Source organism: Lissotriton vulgaris, chromosome 10 (genome assembly GCF_964263255.1).
Source record: "Lissotriton vulgaris chromosome 10, aLisVul1.2, whole genome shotgun sequence".
In the NCBI taxonomy this organism is placed as follows: Eukaryota; Metazoa; Chordata; class Amphibia; order Caudata; family Salamandridae; genus Lissotriton; species Lissotriton vulgaris.
Genome location: NC_141698.1, coordinates 134,131,399 through 134,152,594, shown reverse-complemented (window position 1 = coordinate 134,152,594; position 21,196 = coordinate 134,131,399). Strand labels below are relative to the sequence as shown.

Genomic DNA, 21,196 nt, shown 5'->3' with positions numbered 1-21,196 from the left:
TATGTGGACCAAATGCAGTCATTGGTTTGGAACATGGTCAAAATTATGGTAATATCCCCACTGCTGATACACCCTGATCAGTCGGGATTCATGCCGAACAGAAGCACTGCTTTCAATCTCAGACGTGTGCATGGGGTACTGGCACGAGCACCGTCATTAATAGAACCAGCGGTGATCCTTTCCTTAGATGCCAGAATGGCGTTTGACATGATGGAATGGGGGCACCTCTTTGCAGTCCTATCCCACATGAAATTTGGCCCCAAGTTTATAGCCTGGATACGTCTTCTATACGCTAACCCAGTCGCTCATATAGCCGCCAACGGTCACATCTCACATGCAATCCAGCTGTCAAAGAGGACCAGGCAGGGCTGTCCCCTCTCACCCTTACTATTTGCCCTAGTTCTAGAACCGCTGGCGACACCGATTAGAAACACACCTTAACTGAAGGGAATTAGCTGGAAATAAGAATGGGAGGATCGTGTGTCGCTTTACGCTGACGATATGTTGGTGTACTTGACAGATCCGGAGAGAAGTGTACCAGCGCTCCTTACACTGTGTGATGCCTACGGGAAGACATCGGGAATCACCTTGAACTGGTCGAAGTCCGTATTATACGTTCTGAAAGAGCCAGCGCCTCAGCTTGCTGTGGACTGCCCACTTATGTTGGCCACGGCCCCCTTTAAATACCTTGGTATCTATATTACCGACAATCAGACAGACTTCCTTGAAAAAAATTTGAAATCACCCCTGGACCGGTTGCGAACTGATGTGCGGCATTGGGCCCTGTTGCCACTGACGCTCCTCGGAAGAGCAGCGCTCTACAAAATGTTGGCTCTCCCGAGGTTCCTTTATGCCCTGGAAAACTCTCCCTACCCGGTCCCACCAAGGTACTTCCGGCAGGCGACAGCATTGGTGTCCAACCTGTTATGGAGTAACCGACCAGTGCACATTGCCCATGCCAAACTAGAAGTTGGTACGAGGGGGTAATTGCATTGCCAAACTAGCAACTGTACTACTGGGTAGCCCAACTCACCCTCTTAGCCCTAAACCCCGGCCTTCTCCCCATCTGCGTCCAAGCCGCTCCTGGACACACCCATGGACCCTTCTCTTGCAACTCCTGCAAGTTCGAGGGCACCAAGAACAACTCCTCACCCACGAACACACAACAGATATCTGGCACCAACCACCTACAATGCATCCTGCTCAACACCTGTTCGGTCCACAGGCACGCCATCGACCTCTGGAATCTACTAGACACCATCTCTCCGGACGTCGCCTTCCTAACAGAAACATGGATGTAGGCCTCATCAGCTCCAGACATCACCATTGCCATCCCGGACGGCTACAAGATCATCCGTAAGGACCGCACCGACCAAACCGGAGGAGGCATCGCTATCGTCCATAGGAATTCCATCCGCATCTCTACCAGCTCTGACGTCAACCTTGCCAGCGCCTAACACCTTCACTTCCAAATCCACACCGACCCCAAGACCACACTCAGAGGCACCCTCCTCTACCGGCCTCCAGGACCCCGTGCACAATTCAATGACGACATCACTGACTTTATCACCCCACACGCCCTCCCCTCCGAGGAATACATTCTCGCCAACCTCGGACTCAAACAACTTGTCACTACCCCCACCCACATCGCAGGTCACATACTCGACCCTATCTTCACCTCCAGCAAACAGTCACACCACAACTCTACATTGGACGGACCACAGCTGCGTTCACTTTAGCTACAATAAAACCACAACTCACAACCATCCTCAACCTACTCTGCGAAGAAACTGGAACAAAATCACCATTGACCAGATCTCCTCATCGCTTCTCCAAAACCCCCCTGCCCACTCCTCAAACCCCGACCAAGCAGCCATTAACCTCACCCAATGGCTATCCAACAGCGCCGACATTCTAGCACCGTTGAAAAAACGCCAAACCAGGCAGCAAAACCGCCTCCTGGTTCAACGATGATCTCAAGAAATCTAAGAAACTCTGTCGCTCCCTCGAGAAGGCCTGGAAAAAAAAAAAAACCACCAGCACCAGGGACGCCTTCAAAAACGCCACCCGCATACACCACCAACTAATCCGATCTGCCAAGAAAGCCGCATTCAAAGACCGACTAGATAACAACGCCCACAACAGTAAGGAATTATTCAACATCGTCAAAGAATTTACCAACCCCTCAGCCAACTCCAACGACATCGCCCCCTCTCAAGCCCTCTGCGACTCCCTAGCTTCGTTCTTCCACAACAAAATCGCAGACATCCACAACAGCTTCGATAACCAACCCGGAGACCAACCCACCCAACCTTCTGCAGGACCTTCACCCCCCTTGAACATCCTTCATGACTGGAACCCAATCTCCTCTGAGGACACCATCCGCCTGATAAACTCCATCCACTCAGGATCCCCTACAGACCCATGCCCTCACCACATTTTCAACAAAGCAAACTCCATCATAGCACCACACCTCCGAGACGTCATCAACTGCTCCCTTCACTCCGCCACCTTCCCGGAAAGCTGGAAACACGCAGAACTCAGCGCCCTTCTGAAAAAACCCACAGCTGACCCCACCGAACTCAAAAACTACCGCCCCATCTCTCTCCTTCCATTCCCGGCCAAAGTCATCGAGAAAGCTGTCAACAACCAGCTCGCTGCCTTCCTCGAAACCAACAAATCCCTCGACTCCTCACAGTCTGGCTTCCGAGCCAAACACAGCACTGAGACCGCCCTCATCGCAGCAACAGACGACATTCGAACTCTACTGGACAATGGAGACACAGTCGCCCTCATCCTCCTCGACCTCTCCGCAGCCTTCGACACAGTCTGTCATAGCACCCTATTACAGCGCCTCAGAAACATCGGAATCCAAGGAAAAGCACTGGAATGGATCACCTCGTTCCTCACCGGAAGAACTCAGAGTCCGCCTCCCACCATTCAAATCTGAGGCCACTGAAGTCATCTGCGGTGTACCACAAGGATCCTCACTCAGCCCCACCCTCTTCAACGTATACATGAGCCCCCTCGCGACCATCGCACGCCAACACAACCTCAACATCATCTCCTACGCTGATGAAACTCAACTGATCCTATCACTCACCAAAGACCCCAACACTGCCAAAACCAACCTACATGAAGGAATGAAAGAAGTAGCCGAGTGGATGAAGCATAGCCGTCTGAAACTGAACTCAGACAAAACAGAAGTCCTTATCTTAGGTACCTCCCCCTCCGCCTGGGATGACTCTTGGTGGCCAGAGGCCCTTGGAAAAGCACCCATCCCGACGGACCACGCACGGAACCTGGGCGTCATCCTTGACTCCTCACGCTCTATGAACAGACAAGTCAACGCCGTTTCATCATCCTGCTTCAACATTCTTCGCATGCTCAAAAAAACATTTCGCTGGATCCCCACCGAAACTAGAAAAACGGTCACCCACGCATTGGTCACGAGCAGCCTGGACTGCGGAAACACCCTATACGCCGGTACCACCGCAAAACTACAGAAAAAACTCCAACGCATCCAAAACGCCTCAGCCAGACTCATACTAGACATCCCGCGTAAAGACCACATCTCTGTTCACCTGAAAAACCTCCACTGGCTCCCAGTCAACAAGAGGATCACTTTCCGCCTCCTAACCCACGCACACAAAGCACTCTACGAACTTGGACCCGAATGCCTCAACACACGATTTTCCTTCTACACCCCCTCCCGCCAGCTACGATCCTCCAACCAAGCCTTTGCTATTGTACCTCGCATCAACAAAACCACCATGGGAGGTAGATCCTTCTCCTACCTGGCAGCTAAAACCTGGAACTCCCTTCCCACTCACCTTCGCCTCACTCAGAACCACCTAGCATTCAGAAAGCAACTTAAAACCTGGATATTCGACAAGTAATTCCCCACCCTTCATCAAGCGCCTTGAGACCCTCTGGGTATGTAGTGCGCTATATAAATCTCTGACTTGACTTGACTTGAACTAGTGGATCCACGCGCCCCGGGATGACCCCGCTTATAGGGCTGACAGGGCTCAACTAGGCACGGATAGTATGCTCTCAGTGCTCTACAACAGAGGCCAAGCAGCGAGATTGATAGGACCCACTAAACATACAGCCATGATATGGCACACAGCACAGGCAAGGCTGGGTTGGAAGGGAACAATCACTAAGCTCACCCCACTCTGGTACACGAAGACATTGGGACAACTGAGAAAGAGCAAAGGATTTACACAATGGGACAACTTTGGACTGTCCACGGTGGGAGATGTATGGGACAAGGGAACTGTAATCCCGTTCACCATACTCCAGCAACAATACGATCTGGGGTCAAACGAAACTTACAGATATGTACAGATCAGGCACGCACTATTACAGGCAATACCAGCAGACACTGAAGTCCCGGAATCCTCGCCGCTAGAAGATAGACTACTTACTGACTACATGCAACATAGCGCTACTTCCCTTACCTATAAAAAACTAATAAATAACCTATCAGACCCTACACTGAAACTGCGCAGGAGGTGGGTGGAGGACATAGGCGATATGGATGACACAGAATGGAACGAGGCAATGGCGTCCCCGTAGGAAGTGGGCATTTCGGCTAGGTTCAGGTTGGTGCAGTTAAAAATTCTACACAGGATATATTACACTAGAACTACACTGCACAAGCTGCAAAGAGCTCCGCACCCCTATTGTCTTCGGGGCTGTGGTGAAGAAGGTACTTTGTTCCATACCCTCTGGGACTGCCCACTCATAATTGACTGTTGGCGCCAAGTAATGCGTACTGTCTCACAAACATTAAAGGTGTCATTGCTACCAGAGCCATGTAAATGTATTTTGAATATTTGGGAACCAAATGACTTGTCCAGGTATGGTCAAATATGGGGCACATTGGCCATCATGGTGGCGAAGCGAGATATAGCACAAAAATGGGGCGCCCCCGAACTACCCACATTGGCACAATGGAGCAGGAACATGGACTTGTTAATGTTTACAGAGCGGGAGGTGTATGTAAATAGGGCTTGCCCTCGTAAGTGGAACAAGGTTTGGGCGTGCTGGAATGTATATAGAGGGGAATTATGCGAACCGCTGCCGGAGGATGATGAAGACAGCTCCGACGGGGAGGAAGAGGGGGGAGTGGGATTGAAATGTGAAATTGTCACCTGCAAGTGAACTACATAGTAAAATACCAAACATGATAATGTACTAATAGACTCCGAATATGTGCAACTGTATATCTACATCTTCGCAGAACTATTGTCGTACTGATTGTCAACGTGTATGTTTGTTCTAATGAAAAATAATAAAAATGGTTTTAAAAAATACAAAAAATTATGGTAATATGCAATAACAGCCCACGTAAATAACAAATTTTAAAAAGGAAAAAGGCTAGATTGACCATTACCATACTATGTCCTTGACAAATACCCTAATTAGTATCACTAGGTAAATATATCCCTGAACAATAAATTACTGTCTGCTCGACAACAGTTTCTGAAAAGAAATAGCAACCTCTAAAGAGAGTGTTAGTTCACTGGACTATTCTATTATAGTAAATTAATTGGTTATTCAACATGTGCAGATAGTTCTCTAGAGTTGGTATGTTTTATACATTTAAATGTAGTCCAAAAAAGAATTTATCCTACAACTGCTCTCTTACTGACCTCTGGAAGTTCACTGCTTAACCTAGGTCTGGAATATCCTAGGATTTTCCTCTTACTGACCTCTGGAGGTTCACTGCTTAACCGCATCGCTACGGCGGTTATTTTTACGCTGCGCGGCTTTTTTCTAAAAGCCGCGTTAGAAGACGAGCTGAGCTCGTCATCCGCACACGCCCACCGTGGCGGATGACGAGCTGTGCTCGTCATCAGCATCGAAGGGGTTAACTCGGGTCTGGAATCAGCAGGAGATAAGTGTACACACCTTTAATTACTTTGTTGTATAAAGACGCCTTTGAGAGGCAGTCATCTAAATTGAGACAGGTATGTATTCCTGCTTATTTAGTTAGATGCACAGCTAGCGCCACAACGCACTTAGTAAGGCTGCAAGGACTAGGTGGAGGCTTCAGAATGGAGCCAATCACATTCCTCCACCTTGAGCATCAGGAACTGACAATGTTTTTGTGGGTCGGGTCGAGGCGTGCCCCTTGCTTAGGCAGAATCCACTACGAAACAGTCACTATGTTAAAAGGTCGTTTTCAAATTATTTTGTTGATGAATCCTAAATCCATGAAGGTCTCGAGGCAAATGTGCTACTTCCACACTGTGAAGTACAGGAAGAAATGCAGTTTTTGAAGTACTGCTGAACGGGTCTATGGGGGTCTCCCTAAAGAAACATATTTGGAAGGAATTGCTAAACTACATCTCAGGAATTGATTCTTTAATCTTCAGAGAATATTAACGCCGTTGGACTTAAGGGAAGTACGGCAACGAGCAAAAGGCTACAGTGATTGTAAGACCACTGACACAAAGATGAGGGTAACATCCTCCTATATTAACCGCATGCGCACTAGAGCAATTCCGCTCCTGTGCTGAGTTTTTTAAAACCGCACTTTACGTGACGAGCTGGGCTCGTCATCAGCGTGCGAGGAGGCTACGCCATGACGAGCCCAGCTCGTCATGAGCGTGGAAGGGGTTAAAAATATCGGAGTTCAGTAAGCTCTAACGTGGGATTTACCATTACCTTCCTATACATCACCTGGTGCAAAGAAGAAAAGGATCTTGAAGCTGAAACACTCCATTAGAGCCAAGTATAGGAGACTGAGGTGGGTAGTGGTTCCGCTTACATCACTGAAGTATGGCCAAAGTAGGATTATGACTAGGAACAGTAAATGTTGTAGCGGCTGCGGTTTCTACAATGAGACACTAGTAAACATACGTTAATGTCCATATTTGCTTGACCTACACAGACATTTTTTACCTCTCTGCTTTCTTAGACTAGTTATTCAAACAATTATATCTGCAGTCACGGAGTGTGTACAGGGCTTAGATTGGCAATTGATTTGACAGCCGATCAAATATTTAGATCTGGCAGTAAAAAAGGTGGCCAAAGGTGAAAGATGGCTGCATACTAAGAACTTAGGAAATAATATGTGTGACTAAGGCTGATAGTAGTGGTCGATGTGCTAATTGCTAGTGGCACTTGCATTTCATTCTTTGTCTGTCTGGAACTTTTATGATCGTCATTTTATCTAAATCAATGTTGTTAGTGAATATATGTCTCACCTACTTATATTTTATTGGTATTAGGGAACAGTGGTTGATTCATTTTGCACATTGACACGAATGTTTTAAGACAATCACAGCATAGTTTTAAGGTTATTTGTATGCACCTGGGATGCATATTTTAGGTCCGCGTTTGGAAATGAATAGTTGCATAGTTTTTTTTTTAATGCAGAATCACACGTCTCTTTTTAAATATGTTAATAACTACATTGCTTCAGACTATTCTAGGTTTTTGTACATTTATTATATTGAAGGTATCCTGTTATTAAGATTGCCTTAAATGCTTGTGAGATTTTGATGATTTTGTAATGATTTTAATTAATCGATAAAAATGATCTATCAATCTATCTATCTATCTATCTATCTTTGAAGTCAGTACCAAGTCCTGCAATGTCACTCAGTGCTGTACGGATGAAGGCGAACTAGAGTGGCCCAATGGTGGGAAAGATGTCGGCTGGTGCCAAGCCGAGTTCTGTTCTGGACGCCGAGGCTTAACAAAACAAGACAGGACGTCAGATTACTCTAGTGATTACTGGTGGGAAAGAATAGAGGCTGGCCATGTCTCCTTACGTGTAGGCTGACTGAGCATAAACTTAATCAGTATTCATCCTATGAAGTATGAGGTGTGAGGTGCAAACTGGGAGAGGAGACTTGGCAGACTCCTCTGGAATTTTCTTCCTAAATCCATATCTTTCTTAACTCTTGAATGAATCCTCTATTGCAGCTTCCCTCTACTGATCCTAGAATCCTTGAAAGAAAGCAATGTGTGTATGATCTGCATGAAGGCTGCCGTCAATCCAAATGTAAGATCCATTGCCAAAAATAAAATTTTAATTTGGAGTATTCTAAAGGATAACCACTGGAATATTGTTTTCTTTCCAAAACTTGGCTTAATCCCTGCTAATAGCCTACCCTTGCTATTCCGAATGACTACTCCATCTCTCATTCAGATAGAGTATTCACAATTGTGGGGGAATAGCAGTTATTAATGGTCTAAATTCCTTTGCGCTAGTCAGCACTGGATTAAACACACAGCTGTTTCGAGAGTCCTCATTTATCATCCCACATTATATATATATATATGTTTTTTTTTTTTGTTTGTTTTTTTAACATTCCCGCTTCAGAAGTTGGTTTTATAATCCCCTTAGCTTGGACTAACCACTTCTTAGTTCCTTTCAGTTTAGAGCTACCCAGGCTTCAGAAAAACTGAAGCCATCTCCTCTATCGCCTTTGGCACTCCATTGCTGACTACACCCTAAACACGGTATGCTCACAAAAAGTGGTTAACCAACTGGCAGAGGTTGATTTGGCTGTATCTTCCTTTAATTCGGACCTTTATACTATTACTGATGATATAATGCCTTTGAGAGCGAGTAAAAACTCTTCTACTTCTCCACTCTGATTTTCTGCCACACTTGAAGCTGAAAAAACAGAAGTGCAATGCTCTAGAGAGAAAATGGCAATGCAACTTCCTGGAGGAAGACAAATTTAGATACACAACTGCTCTTAAACAGTTCAGAAAAAGCATAAAAAGCCAAAGCTTCTCTATTCACCAAACAAATCAACAAAGCAGAAAACGCAACTCGTACAATTTTTAAAATAGTCAACTTCATCATAAATCCTTCGGTACAAAATCAATCTACACCGACTTCACAGGAGTTTGTTGATAACTTATCAGAATTTTTTCACAACAAGGCGTTCAACAGCCACTCTAAATTTTCAAATACTAAAGATGTTAGGGTGGTCACTATTGGACCAACCTCCCAAACATTAACACCTTAGCTGCGTGTAAACATTTCTCCCCAGTGCTGCGCTGTCCATTAGAACTAGTGCTGAATGGACGTTCAATGGTCGTGCGCAGCACTGGGGAGGTAGCGCTGCTGACGACCACTGGCCGTCAGCAGCACTTAAGGGGTTAAACAGCCAAATGTTTTATTTTGCAAAGATTTCTTTGAAGGATTCAGAGTCTGATCCTGAAGGCTCATACTGGCTCACCGTTGGATCTTTGCCCACCTTACATTTTCGAAAGGGCTTCTCAGTCTTTGAACCTACAGATCAACGCCCTCTTTACCTTTCTCTTGAGTCTGGTTCAGTGCCTGCATGTTGGAAGGAGTTGTTGGTCCTTCCACTTTAAAAAACCTAAAACAAACTTCATGTACTGCCAGCAACAGATCTATCTCACTTCCTCCTGCTGGTGGGAAGAAGTTGGAATCTGTTGTTAATCACCAGATTACCAATTTTATCGAGGTAAACAAATGTGCTACATCCCTTGCAATCTGGTTTCCAGTCAGGATTCACAACAGAGACAGCACTTTTAGAAGCAAGTAGGTTTATGAAAATCTGCTTCGACTTGGCCACAAATACCACCATTATTCTGTTAGACTTATCGACGGCTTAAAACAGTGTTGCATGACATTTTCCTGCAGACTGGAAAAAGCAGGAATTGTCTGCACCTCATGGAAATGGATCACATTGTTTCTTACTAAAGGTAAGGAGGCCGTCGACCTCCCCCCATTTACATCAGGGTATCGAGAGGTCATTTACAGAGTACCACGGGGGATCAGCCTTGAGCCTGTGTTTCATTAATATCTAGATGGCTTCCTTTGCTGCATCTGTTCAAGCATGGGGTTTTAATGTGGTGCCCCATGTTGATGGAACCCAGTTGATGTTTGCCTTCAAACACCTGGACACCTCGGTCTCAGCCAATTTTCAGGGTCATCTACAGTAGCAAGTTGAATGCATACATGCTGTATCTGCTTTACCTCTGAAATTTTGATATCTGGCTCCTCCTCCGCATCGAACAGGACCCATCTGTGGCCTGCTGAAACGGGACTCCGTCCTCAGCACATAGTATTACCCTTTGACTGAGCCCCCCCTCCCCCCCCTTTGCGAAGAACTTTGTAATAGAACGAGGAATTTGCAAAAACAAAAGCTAGAGGCCTTTATTTTTTAGATTAAGAACCAGACCTGATGTTTACTAAAGATTAGGTCTATATTATGGCAGTTAGGATTGTGTAGAATTCTCTAAAGACTGTAGCCTCCTTGCACCTTCATTAGAATGACAAAACACTAAGTGAGCTCAAGCATAATGAGAACCTCCTACTGCTCTGCCTCAACCAGGTGAGCCACCATACATCAGACAGATTCAGAGAAACTGGCAACTATTAAATACTCCAAATTGAATATATACTTCAGGGATAATTTATATTTATAAATATTTTATGTAAATTAACCCAAAAACATGGAGGGGAATGGGCCATCTGTTGGGTGATCGAACTCACTCAGTGCCCCTGTACGGCCACAATATGTAGGTGTAACACAGAGACACAGCCGATGTGCCTGCAGAAGTGTTGGGTCTCAGATTAAACGGGTGCAAATCATGCCTGTTTCCCATTCTCTCTAGGACCCCTGAGGTGCATTTGATCATTCGTGGAGAGACACTAAAATAGCATAAAGACACATTTCGTTATCTAGGAATAAATATCCACCCTCAGGAGCAGAACTTGCTGGATGGCAACATCTCCAAGTAGATAGCAGTCCTCCTCAGCCAGATGGCTTTCTGTATGATATTTGCACTGGCAGTGATAGGAAGTGTTGCACTATCCAAAATAGATGTGTTGGTCCCCTGGTTATTGTATTATTTTAGCGATCTTCTGCTAGATCTTTCGACAAGATTTTTTCACACCTTAGGTACCATGCAGGTGGGGATTAATTTGGCGTCATGAATGCTGTTAAGTAGCAATAGCAAAACTAAGGCCTGCAACAGACAAGGGAGGACTGGGAACCTCACATTAAGAGCAGTTTTACCTAGCAGCACAGTCGGTATGTAACTGGCTGACTGAAAATCAACCAGAGGACATGGCCATGAAAGCGTCTGTCTGGCAGTTAACGGAAATAACATTTATCCCAGAGGACCAAAGATTCTCCGTCTAATCCTTAATTCTTATGTATGGACCACCAATGTTTTCAAAGAACTTTGACTATCATGGCTAAGGAGGTCCTATATGCACAAGCTGATGGGACTTATAGGGAGCCCACTCACTCAGATGCACCTTGACAAAGATCTGGGAAGCAGCCGGCATTGACACATTGGCAAACTCTTTCATGAGGGCCCACTTTCGTCCTTTGATTAACTTCTGGAACCATTTAATACAAACAGGGGTCATTTCAACACTAACTCCCTTCATACCTATTGGAACATAGTGTCTACAGAACCCCAAACACACACCATTATACAATTTCTCCATACTCTAGGAAACTGTTGCAGGCTCATTAGATGATTGGCCAGAGCCAAAGGTGAACATACACACATCCCTTTAATAAATCTTCGAGACACATGGGAGGAGAGGTAAGTAGGGGGTTTCATAAGGGAATAGGAGAGATTACTAGCATATCACTCAGAGGCATCCAGAAAAGCCAGGCTTAAATTCATACAAGTTAACATTTTACATGAAGCCTATCGCCAGCCAACATAAAGGAGTACTTCAGAAACATGTGCTGCCCACGCTGCAAAACTAATGGAGCTGACTTAATGCATATGTTATGGTCTTGTCCTGATCTATCCAATTACTGGTCCACAGTCATGTCACAGCTCATACAATTTACGAGACCTACCACTCTAAACACATAGGAGGCGTGCACTGCGCAAGTTTTACCGCACCAAATAGCATAAAGTGCTAGAAAAATTTCTTGATCTGGCAGTACAACTCACAAAACATGCCACAACGCGCCGCAGGAAGGCCATTAGTTCCCCTAGCCTTTATGAATAGCATCAAGAAATACTGACAAGGGGAAAAGCAGAAAGTAAAGCACATTGAAAAGAAGAAAGCCATAGGCTTCGCAAAAGCATATTATTGCAATGATGGGATTCACTACTAGCTGAATTCCAAAACATAACTAAAGAGGACACCCACCTCAGATGAGTCTATTAACCTATCTGACACAGGAGCATGAGTGGCATAATACGCTGTGCAGTGTGGTAAAGCTTCTGTGTTACCATAAGACACGCACCACAACTGTAGCTTAAGGTCACACCTGTGAGATGCTAGTGGATGAAAATGATTGCCTCCATTCCACAATCTAATGTTCCTGTTCAAGACACTGGATATTGACTTACATGATTTCAACGCTTTGATTTGATTCAAGACGATTGTGGAAAAATGCTAGGTGCACTGTCAGTGATGGCCTCTCTACTAACAACTGATAGGTGATTACTTTAACCTACCAAGTTAATTGACGTTAGTAAGAGCGATCGTCCTTTTTAATACTGCTTTTTTCCTGTTTTCTTTATCCTTTACATGAACTTATTCCTGGGATAAACAAGTTTATCTGGTTTAGCCAAGTGTAGCTGGGTTCATGGGAATGTTACCTGAATTACATCCCGTTCAAGGATCACTAAAGCATTTATCTCTCACTTAGTCTTGTAAACTGCCACCAGGGCCTGAGAGACGGTAAGGAAGCCGACGCTGCACAGATGTTCTCATAAGATTAGTTATAAATATTACTAATTCCCCATTGGGTTGTCATGGTCAGTGAATAATGGTTTGTTTAAGTGTAACCAGACACTGTGAGAAAGGAAGGAAGCCAATCAACCGTTAATGCTAAATGGCAAGCTGTCTGAAATCAACCTGCTACAGCTTCATTCCTCAAGGACCTTTGTGTTTTATGATATTTTTTGTTCAGATCATTGTTTTTCACTATTTCCTATGTGACTACAAATGCATATAAGCGGAGTAATTTGTAAGCTGAAGTAGACTACCTGGTGAATGCTGAGAGACTCCACTGATGCAGACGAAACAGAATATTTGATATTAGAGATTCCCCATGATAAACTCCCCCAGTTATATGGAAACTTCTTTGTTTCAGCTTTAACAACTGGTGGCCTGTACAGAGATGAACAGGAGCCACTCCAGTCTGTTCTCAGCACCTCAGTGAATGAGCCAGCGTGGACTCCTACAAATACCGAAGTGTGCACCACGATAACAGGACTGATTTCTGGGGTCTGCTTCTGTGGGGGGTCTAGCTGAACGATCCTGTCACAAGGTGAGTGAGCAATGCTTCATCCCAAGGAACTATTGAGAGGTCAGGCACTGGGTAAGGGTGGCAGATAGGATAAAGGAGACCGAGAGGCACTGATAAAGGGAACAAAGGGGGTTGGTGTTCCCAGGGAAGCTGGTTGTTCCTCAATTCAGGGGATTGGTTCCTCCATAGTAGGCTATTTTAAGTTCCCTGGGATTGTTGGGATTTCTGGAGAGCCTACTCCAATTTTAATAATGGGTCAAACCTTTAGCAAATGTAGCAGGTTAGACCAGAGTCAGCCTTCTCCAGCCGAAGGGTCTCCAGCCCATGAAATAACGGCAAAGGTTTCTATATCAACAGGTTTATTCTTGAATCAATGACATGAGTATACTAAGGACAATATTTATTTCCTATTACCTTTAGGAAAAACCTTTGACTTACCAAAAGGATTATGTTACTTACCCTGTAAACATCTGTTTGTGACATGTAGTGCTGTAAGTTTCACATGCTTTGCCTACTCCTGTCATCTAATTTTAAATCCTGATGTGTGCAAGTTCTTTTTCTTCAAAGAAGTCTTTCGAGTCACGGGGAAAACTGACTCTTACTCTTGGTGATATTGCGCATGGGCATCAACTCCACTGTTAAATTGTTTTCCTACAGTCGGGTGAGATTGGCCATGCATATGATAGTGTAACTACGTACTGCAACAGCCACAGGTGTCCAGGAAGGACGGTGGGCACCTGTGAATATATAGCACTACATGCCACTAACAGATGCCTACAAGGGTAAACAACATAGTCCGTTCAATGGCATGGGTGGCTATAGATACACATGCTTTGCATAGGCTATAAACCAGTGCCCTCCAAAAACCTGTGACTAACCTGGGGGTGTTGCAGTTTAAAAAAGAGTACATAGCACTGCCTGTCCTACATTTGCTTGTTGCCGTGCAAAAACATCCACACAGTAATGTTTAGTGAAAGTGTGTGGGGGCTGACCATGTAGCTGCTTCACAAATTTCAGCAATTGGAATATTACCCAGAAAAGCCATAGATACTCCTATGCTACGAGTAAGTGTGCTCTACGAGGTGTGGGCAAAGTTATTTCAGCTTTGCAGTATTTTTTATCTACATGTGGTTTAATGATGCATGCTCGTACTGGATCTTTAAAGATGTCATCTGAATGGCATAGTATCCCTTTTAGCATGGCAGATATTGACGTGCTCTAATATTAGAGGAGAGTATTTCAAAGAGGAAATCATCTTTTATGGGATCTTTGTTCAAGGGGACCTGGTGATAATCAGCTACCCTAGCTATAAGTTCTTGAAAGCATGTTGAATCATCCGGGGTGATGGTTTATCTGGCTAAAGGTCTGGATCATTATCCAGGGAGGGTCTATGTCACAGTTGTCCCATCGATCTGTGGGCTGACTATCATCGTCATCTCCCCTTGATCCCCTGTATCGGACTTTGGAAAACCCTGTGCAGTAATATCTCCTGTGTCACTATGATGAGAGGAAGGTGGTTGTGTGGTGAGGAAGGAGGTGGTGTGGTGAGGGAGGTGGTGGAGGTGGAGCGTAATCAGGCAAAGGTGGCTGCAAAGGACTAGTTGCAATGTCCTTTTTGTGTTTCTTAGCAGGAACCGGTATATCAATGGCCTTCTCCAAAAACAGCTGGCGTTGCCAAACTCCGACGAGTAGAAGGCGGAATATTTAACTTCTGCTTCGGATCTAGACTCTCCTTCATAGTTTCAACAATAGGTTCCAGTGCCAAAATTAATGGTTTCAGTGCTGAACGTGGTTTTTGTTTCAGTGCCGGAGTGGTCGGAGCCGAAGAAGTGGAGGAGTGGGTGTTCGGTGCCGATGCGACAGCTGGTTTACTCAGCACCGAGACTGGTTGGCTCGAAGTAGTAAGTTCCAGCTTGGCTTTTGGTGCCGGGCCAGAGAGCGAGGCAGCCTTGAAAGATATTTGGTGCCGACCATAGCCTGATGGTAGTGGTGCCAGGGCAATGTAATTTCAGTAGAGACCGAATGTCTCTTAGTGAGTTGGGCAGGGACATAGGTACTCAGTGCGCGTTGTGCCAAAGGCAAGTCATGTATTTGAAGGACAGACTATCTCAGGTTTGGATGCTGAGTCCGAAACAGAAAAGGCCTCTTCCTCTGCTGCCGAAGCCTTGTGTAGCTCCTCCTGCGGGTGTTCGACATAGTGTTCGCCAAAGATGTCAGGTGTCTCCTCGAGATCTGGGCATGAAATCTCTTTCCAACAGGCTCCACGATCCCACAACGTTTTCTTTGATCGAAAAGAACGACAGGCCTCACTATTTTCTTTGTTGTGGTCAGGAGAGAGGCAAAGGTTGCAAAACTGATGAAGGTCTGTAGGAGGGTATATTGCGTGGCAGTTGGGACAGATGTGTTCGGTCCATCAGCACTACATTGTTTGTCGAATCCGGTGAGATAGGAAAACAAGGCCCAAGTGGAAAAGGCCCGAATGGGGAGGTCTGAAGGCTGTGAACGGAGAACGTCGAATTGACGATAAGAGTTCGAAGAATTGCTTCTGTTTTCGAAAGGTAACACAAACAAAAAAAACAATACTGACGAGTAAAGAACTGATCAATGAACCGAAGGAAACCCGAAAGCGGTCTCAAACTGGATCGCTGAAGAATATGTCCAAACCCAACCGCAGAAAGAAAACAATCTAACAATGGAGTCGATAACTATGCGCAATATCACAGAGAGGAGTCACCACTTTACCTCATGACGCGAAAGACTTCTTTGAAGAAAAACAACTTGAACACATACAGACCCAACACTACATGGCAGAAGAATGCAAAACATATGAATCTACAGCCACAGATGCCAAACATACAGTATTTAAGACACTGCATGGAAAAACAGACAGTAAAAAGAAGATTAGATTGGCACAGTTTGATTGCTTGAATGGAAGGGAGATGTATGCCAGAGAACTGAGGTGTGCAAAACAGATGAAGGGGACAGTACGTAATACATTGAAACAGGAGTTACAGGAATTTAGACAGGCCAAGAGTGTGCAGAAGAGTAAGGAACAGTGGTTTGAAGATGCTTGACAGAAAGAATGACTTTTGTGGTACAGCCTTCGGTGCACAACTGGAGGAGGCCGATCTAATAATAGAGGAACTTTTGGGTAAAAGGTCTCCGCACTGAGACCAAGGCAGGAGATGACGGGTCAGAGAATTTTCTCAAAAGGCGACACCCCAAAAAATTCAGAGCTCGAGGGAGTGAGCCCATCATTTGCAACAAAGTGGAGATGGTTCAGTGCTAGTTGCATTGGAGTAAAGAGAAATGGATGGTGTGGCGCAGGAGATGGGAGATTTGGGATATCAAGCACATACAGATGTTATTTTCATTTGCTCAGCAGCACCCTAGTGATAAAGAGAAATTAGTAGCACCATGGAAAACTGAATTGATAAAGGACTGTGTGCAACTGGGTAAAGGAGCATGGGATAAAGAAGAATCTAGGAGTTGGATAGATGAACGGTAATCAAAGATACAGGAATGGAGGGATCAGGCGGCAAATGGGAATGAGAGATGAAGGAAGGTAAAAGACAACAAAAGGAAAATTGATTGAAGTTGCAAAATCAGACACGCTTCAGGTCAGACTGTTACAGACAACTCACTGTCTAGCGATGGGACTTCTACAAACACACCTCGTCCACAGATAGCTTTAGAGCCTGACACTAGCCCTAGTAAGGTTCTTCCTACGAGGGAAGTCCCAGGTAAGGCAACTGAGAAGATTCATTAAGTTTATACACCATGAATCTATACACTTTTACTAAAGAGTTTCTTAATGTACAAAAGAGCCCGGACACATGGCATTCGAAGGTACACCAAGTATTGAAATTAGTAGATTTGACCTAGAAAGACCTTGATACTATGTTTCCATAATTATACCTTTAGAACTGTGGGCTAAGGTTAAAACTGATCAAAAGGTGCAATGGCCTAAGGAAGAGCCACATATACAAGACTATGGTTCTCTTTCCCGGGTCACTTTGGATCTGCCACAAAAGGTTCTAGACTGTCTCAATGAACTGGCACCTAGTAAAAGTATTGATTGGAATAAAATATTTCAGGTGGTTAAAAAGAAGGATGAATCTGTTCACTGCTATAGTGAGAAGATGAGGAAGGCTTTTAAGGTCCATAGTGGGATAAATATCGATGACCCTGGTTCTACTTCTGCCCTAGTGAATGTACAAGGAATACTGCCCACCATTAAGAAACACCTCCAGACAGTTATTCCTTGCTTGTCTGTGAAACTACTCAACAAGATATTGGCTAATGCTCAACATTGCTTTGATTTTCAACATCAACAGGGAGACCAAGAAGAGAAGCAAAAAAAGGATACTAAAACTAAGTTGATGGTTCAACAGTTACAGATGTTTAACACCACTAATGGGGGATGGGGCTGGGGATTCACGCAGACCCAGAGAGGTGGGGGCTTCAGGGGATGAGAACAGGGTAGATGGGGAGCTCACTCCTCCCAGTCAGACCAAGAACGTCATGTGTGGTGCTAATGATCATTGGAAGAATAAATGTCACAATAACCCAAACAATTTCCAATCTGTTGTTACCCCACTACTGCAACGTCAACCCAATTCCTTCTGTGCTTCCATTAGGTCCAATTAACAGGAATTATCTTTGACCAGCGACTACAGCAGGCTCCACATCAAATGATGGCCCAATCAATCAATCAATCAATCAGAGTACTTGTAAAGTGCGTTACTTACCTGTGAGGGTCCCAAGGCGCTGAGGGGAGAGGGGGGTGCTGCTACTGCTCGAAGAGCCGGGTCTTGAGGAGTCTTCTGAAGGCGAGTTGGTCTTGGGTCTGCCGTATGTGGGTAGGGAGGGTGTTCCAGGTCTTGGTGGCGAGGTAGGAGAAGGATCTGCCGCCTGAGGTCTTTCGTTGGATACGGGGGGGACAGCAGCGAGGGCGAGGCTGGCGGAGGGGAGCTGGCGGGCGGGGGTGTGGAAGCCGAGTCTGCGATTCAGGTAGGCTGGTAGGGTGTTGTGGAGTGCTTTGTGTGCATGGGTGAGGAGCTTGAAGGTGATCTTGTTGACTGGGAGCCAGTGTAGGTCTCTCAGGTGACGATCAATCGGACGGATGCGTTTTGGATGCGTTGTAGTCGTCATAGGTGTTTGGCTGGGATTCCTGCGTAGAGTGCGTTGCCGTAGTCCAGTCTGCTGCTGACAAGGGCCTGTGTCACCGTTCTTCTTGTTTCGGTCGGTATCCACTTGAAGATCCTGCGGAGCATGTGGAGGGTGTTGTAGCAGGAGGAGGAGACGGCGTTGACCTGCTTCGACATGGAGGGAGGAGTCTAGGATGGATCCTAGATTGCGTGCATGGTCGGTGGGTGTTGGTGCCGTTCCCAGTGTGGTCGGCCACCAGGAGTCGTCCCAAGCTGAGGGGGTGGGTCCGAGGATGAGGAACTCTGTCTTGTCCGAGTTCAGCTTCAGACGGCTGCTCCTCATCCAGTCGGCGACTGCCTTCATTCCCTCGTGGAGGTTGGTTTTGGCGGTGTGTGGGTCCTTGGTGAGGGAGAGGATGAGCTGGGTGTCGTCAGCGTAGGAGATGATGTTGAGGTCGTGATGGCGGGCCACTTGTGCGAGGGGGGCCATGTAGACATTGAACAGCGCTGGGCTGAGGTATAAGCCCTGGGGGAAGCCGCAGATGGCTTCGGATCGGAAGGGTGGGAGGCGGACGCTCTGGGTTCTGCCGGAGAGAAGGACGTGGTCCAGTCAAGAGCCTTCTCTTGGATTCCTGCTTCTAGGAGGCGTGTCTTTAGAGTGCGATGGCAGACCGTGTCGAAGGCGGCTGACAGGTCCAGGAGGATGAGGGCTGATGTTTCTCTGTTGTCTAGTTGGTGCCAGATGTAGTTTGTGGCGGCGATGAGGGCCGTCTCGGTGCTGTAGTTTCGTCTGAATCCGGACTGGGACGGGTCCAAGGTGTTGTTGTCTTCCAGGTGGCGGGCCAGTTGCATGCTGACGATTTTCTCGATGATCTTTGCCAGGAACGGGAGCAGGGAGATGGGTCAGAAGTTCTTGAGGTCCTTGGGGTCCGCTTTGGGCTTCTTGAGGAGGGCGTTGATTACGGTGTGCTTACAGCTTTCCGGGAATGTCGCTGTTTCGAAGGAGATGTTGATGACCTTCCGTAGTTGGGGTGTGATGGCTGCGTCAGCTTTGTTGAATACGTGGTGTGGGCACCAATACAATGAGTAGATCTCATTTGGTATTCTTGGACCTGAACATCTGGGCTAAAGATGGAATCTCAACAACGACTACCCACCATAAACCAACTTCAAGAAACTGCCTTTTAACTTACAACAGTTTCCATCCGAGACACCTAAAACATAATCTCCCGTTTGGATAGTTCCTACGGTTGAGGCGAAACTGTTCTAGCTAACTGGATTACCATTTACAAGCAGAAGAATTGAGCAAAAAACTGAAACAACGAGATTACCCAAAGAAAGTAATAAAGGATGCCAACAAAAGGGCAAGCAACAACAACAGAGATGCCATTTTGGAACTTAAAGTCAAGAACCCCTCAGCAAATGAAAGACCCATTTGCATTACAACTTTTGATAGAATATCTGACCAGGTCACGAAGATAGTTAAAAAACATTGGACCATACTGAACAGCGGCAATCTCAACATCCCAACACCAATGTTCAGTCATCGTAGAGGGATGAATCTTAAAAACTACTTGGTCCATACACTACCAAAGCCATCTGAAAGCACCAACAGACTTCACCCACTACCAAACGGTCACTACCCGTGCAATAATTGCAGTGTTTGTCATCTGACGTCAGTTACAAAGTCTGTAACTTTTAACAACAATACGACATGGCAACTCAAGCATTTTTCCAATTGCAATACAAGTGGAGTAGTCTACCTGATCACCTGCAATCTGCACTATGTGGGCATGACCTCGAGGAAAGTCAGCACTCGAATTGTGGAGCACAGGAGTAATATTCAGTGCAAAAGGTCTACCACACGCATGACCAATCATTTTATTGAAAAAAATCACACACCAAATGATCTGAGATGGGTGGTGTTGGAGTGCGTAAAGAATAAAGAGAACTTAGAAAGAACCCTACATGAACGTGAACAACGTTGGGTATTCAAGCTCCAAACAGATGTACATGGGTTAAACGATGATATACCTTGGGGTGCATTCAACCATTAAGACATATAACCTGAAACACAAAATGTACCTACAAAGTTGCTTGAACTACACAGAATTATACTCCCATCAGAACACATAGGACCCAGATAAGTCCTCAGATATATGAACTGTTGTAAGAAAAAAACCTGGTAATACAACCATGATCACCATCTGAATACAGCCTAGAAATAACTTAGTCCATACCGAAGATATTTTCCACTTTCTCTGTATAATCAGCCTAACATCTGCGTCCTGCGAGATATGTTGTAAAGTTCCAATCCCTTACGATTTCTTCACTTGTGAATTAAAAAACGAGAAAACAATAGAAAAACATCTGCGTTTCTCGAGATATGATGAAAAAGTCCCATTTCATTACAATTTCTTCACTTCTGAATTAAAAATCATGAGACAGTAAAAAAAGACTATCCCGTAATGACAATTTGCATCCTCCCAAAATGGCCGCTGGAACTGAGCAGTCTAGTCTCTTTCCGGTGAGAAACCCGGAAGCAAAAGGAAACATAAGCGATCCTCGCAGAACACACTCTAAGATGCGGTCCGAGGGGAAGCAGCTAGGTAATTCCGTGCGGCGTTGCTGAATAGGAAGTAAATGAATAACTATCAGAGATGAGAGAGTAAAGGCTCTAAAAAACCTGCCCGCTCGCATAACCTTCAGTTTGTTTTTTCTGATAAACTATTTATTTATTTATTTATTTCTGATTTTGTAAAGCGCCTGGTTACACTGTCAGTGTGTCCCCGCGCTGTCAGA

At 45.4% G+C, this 21,196-nt stretch overlaps 1 protein-coding gene across 2 annotated transcripts in view; it reads right to left on the bottom strand.

Moving 5' to 3' along the window:
• The window catches only part of PRPSAP2 (phosphoribosyl pyrophosphate synthetase associated protein 2), a 440,767-nt gene that overhangs the window by 307,570 nt on the left and 112,001 nt on the right, over nt 1–21,196 (bottom strand). The window lies entirely within an intron of this gene.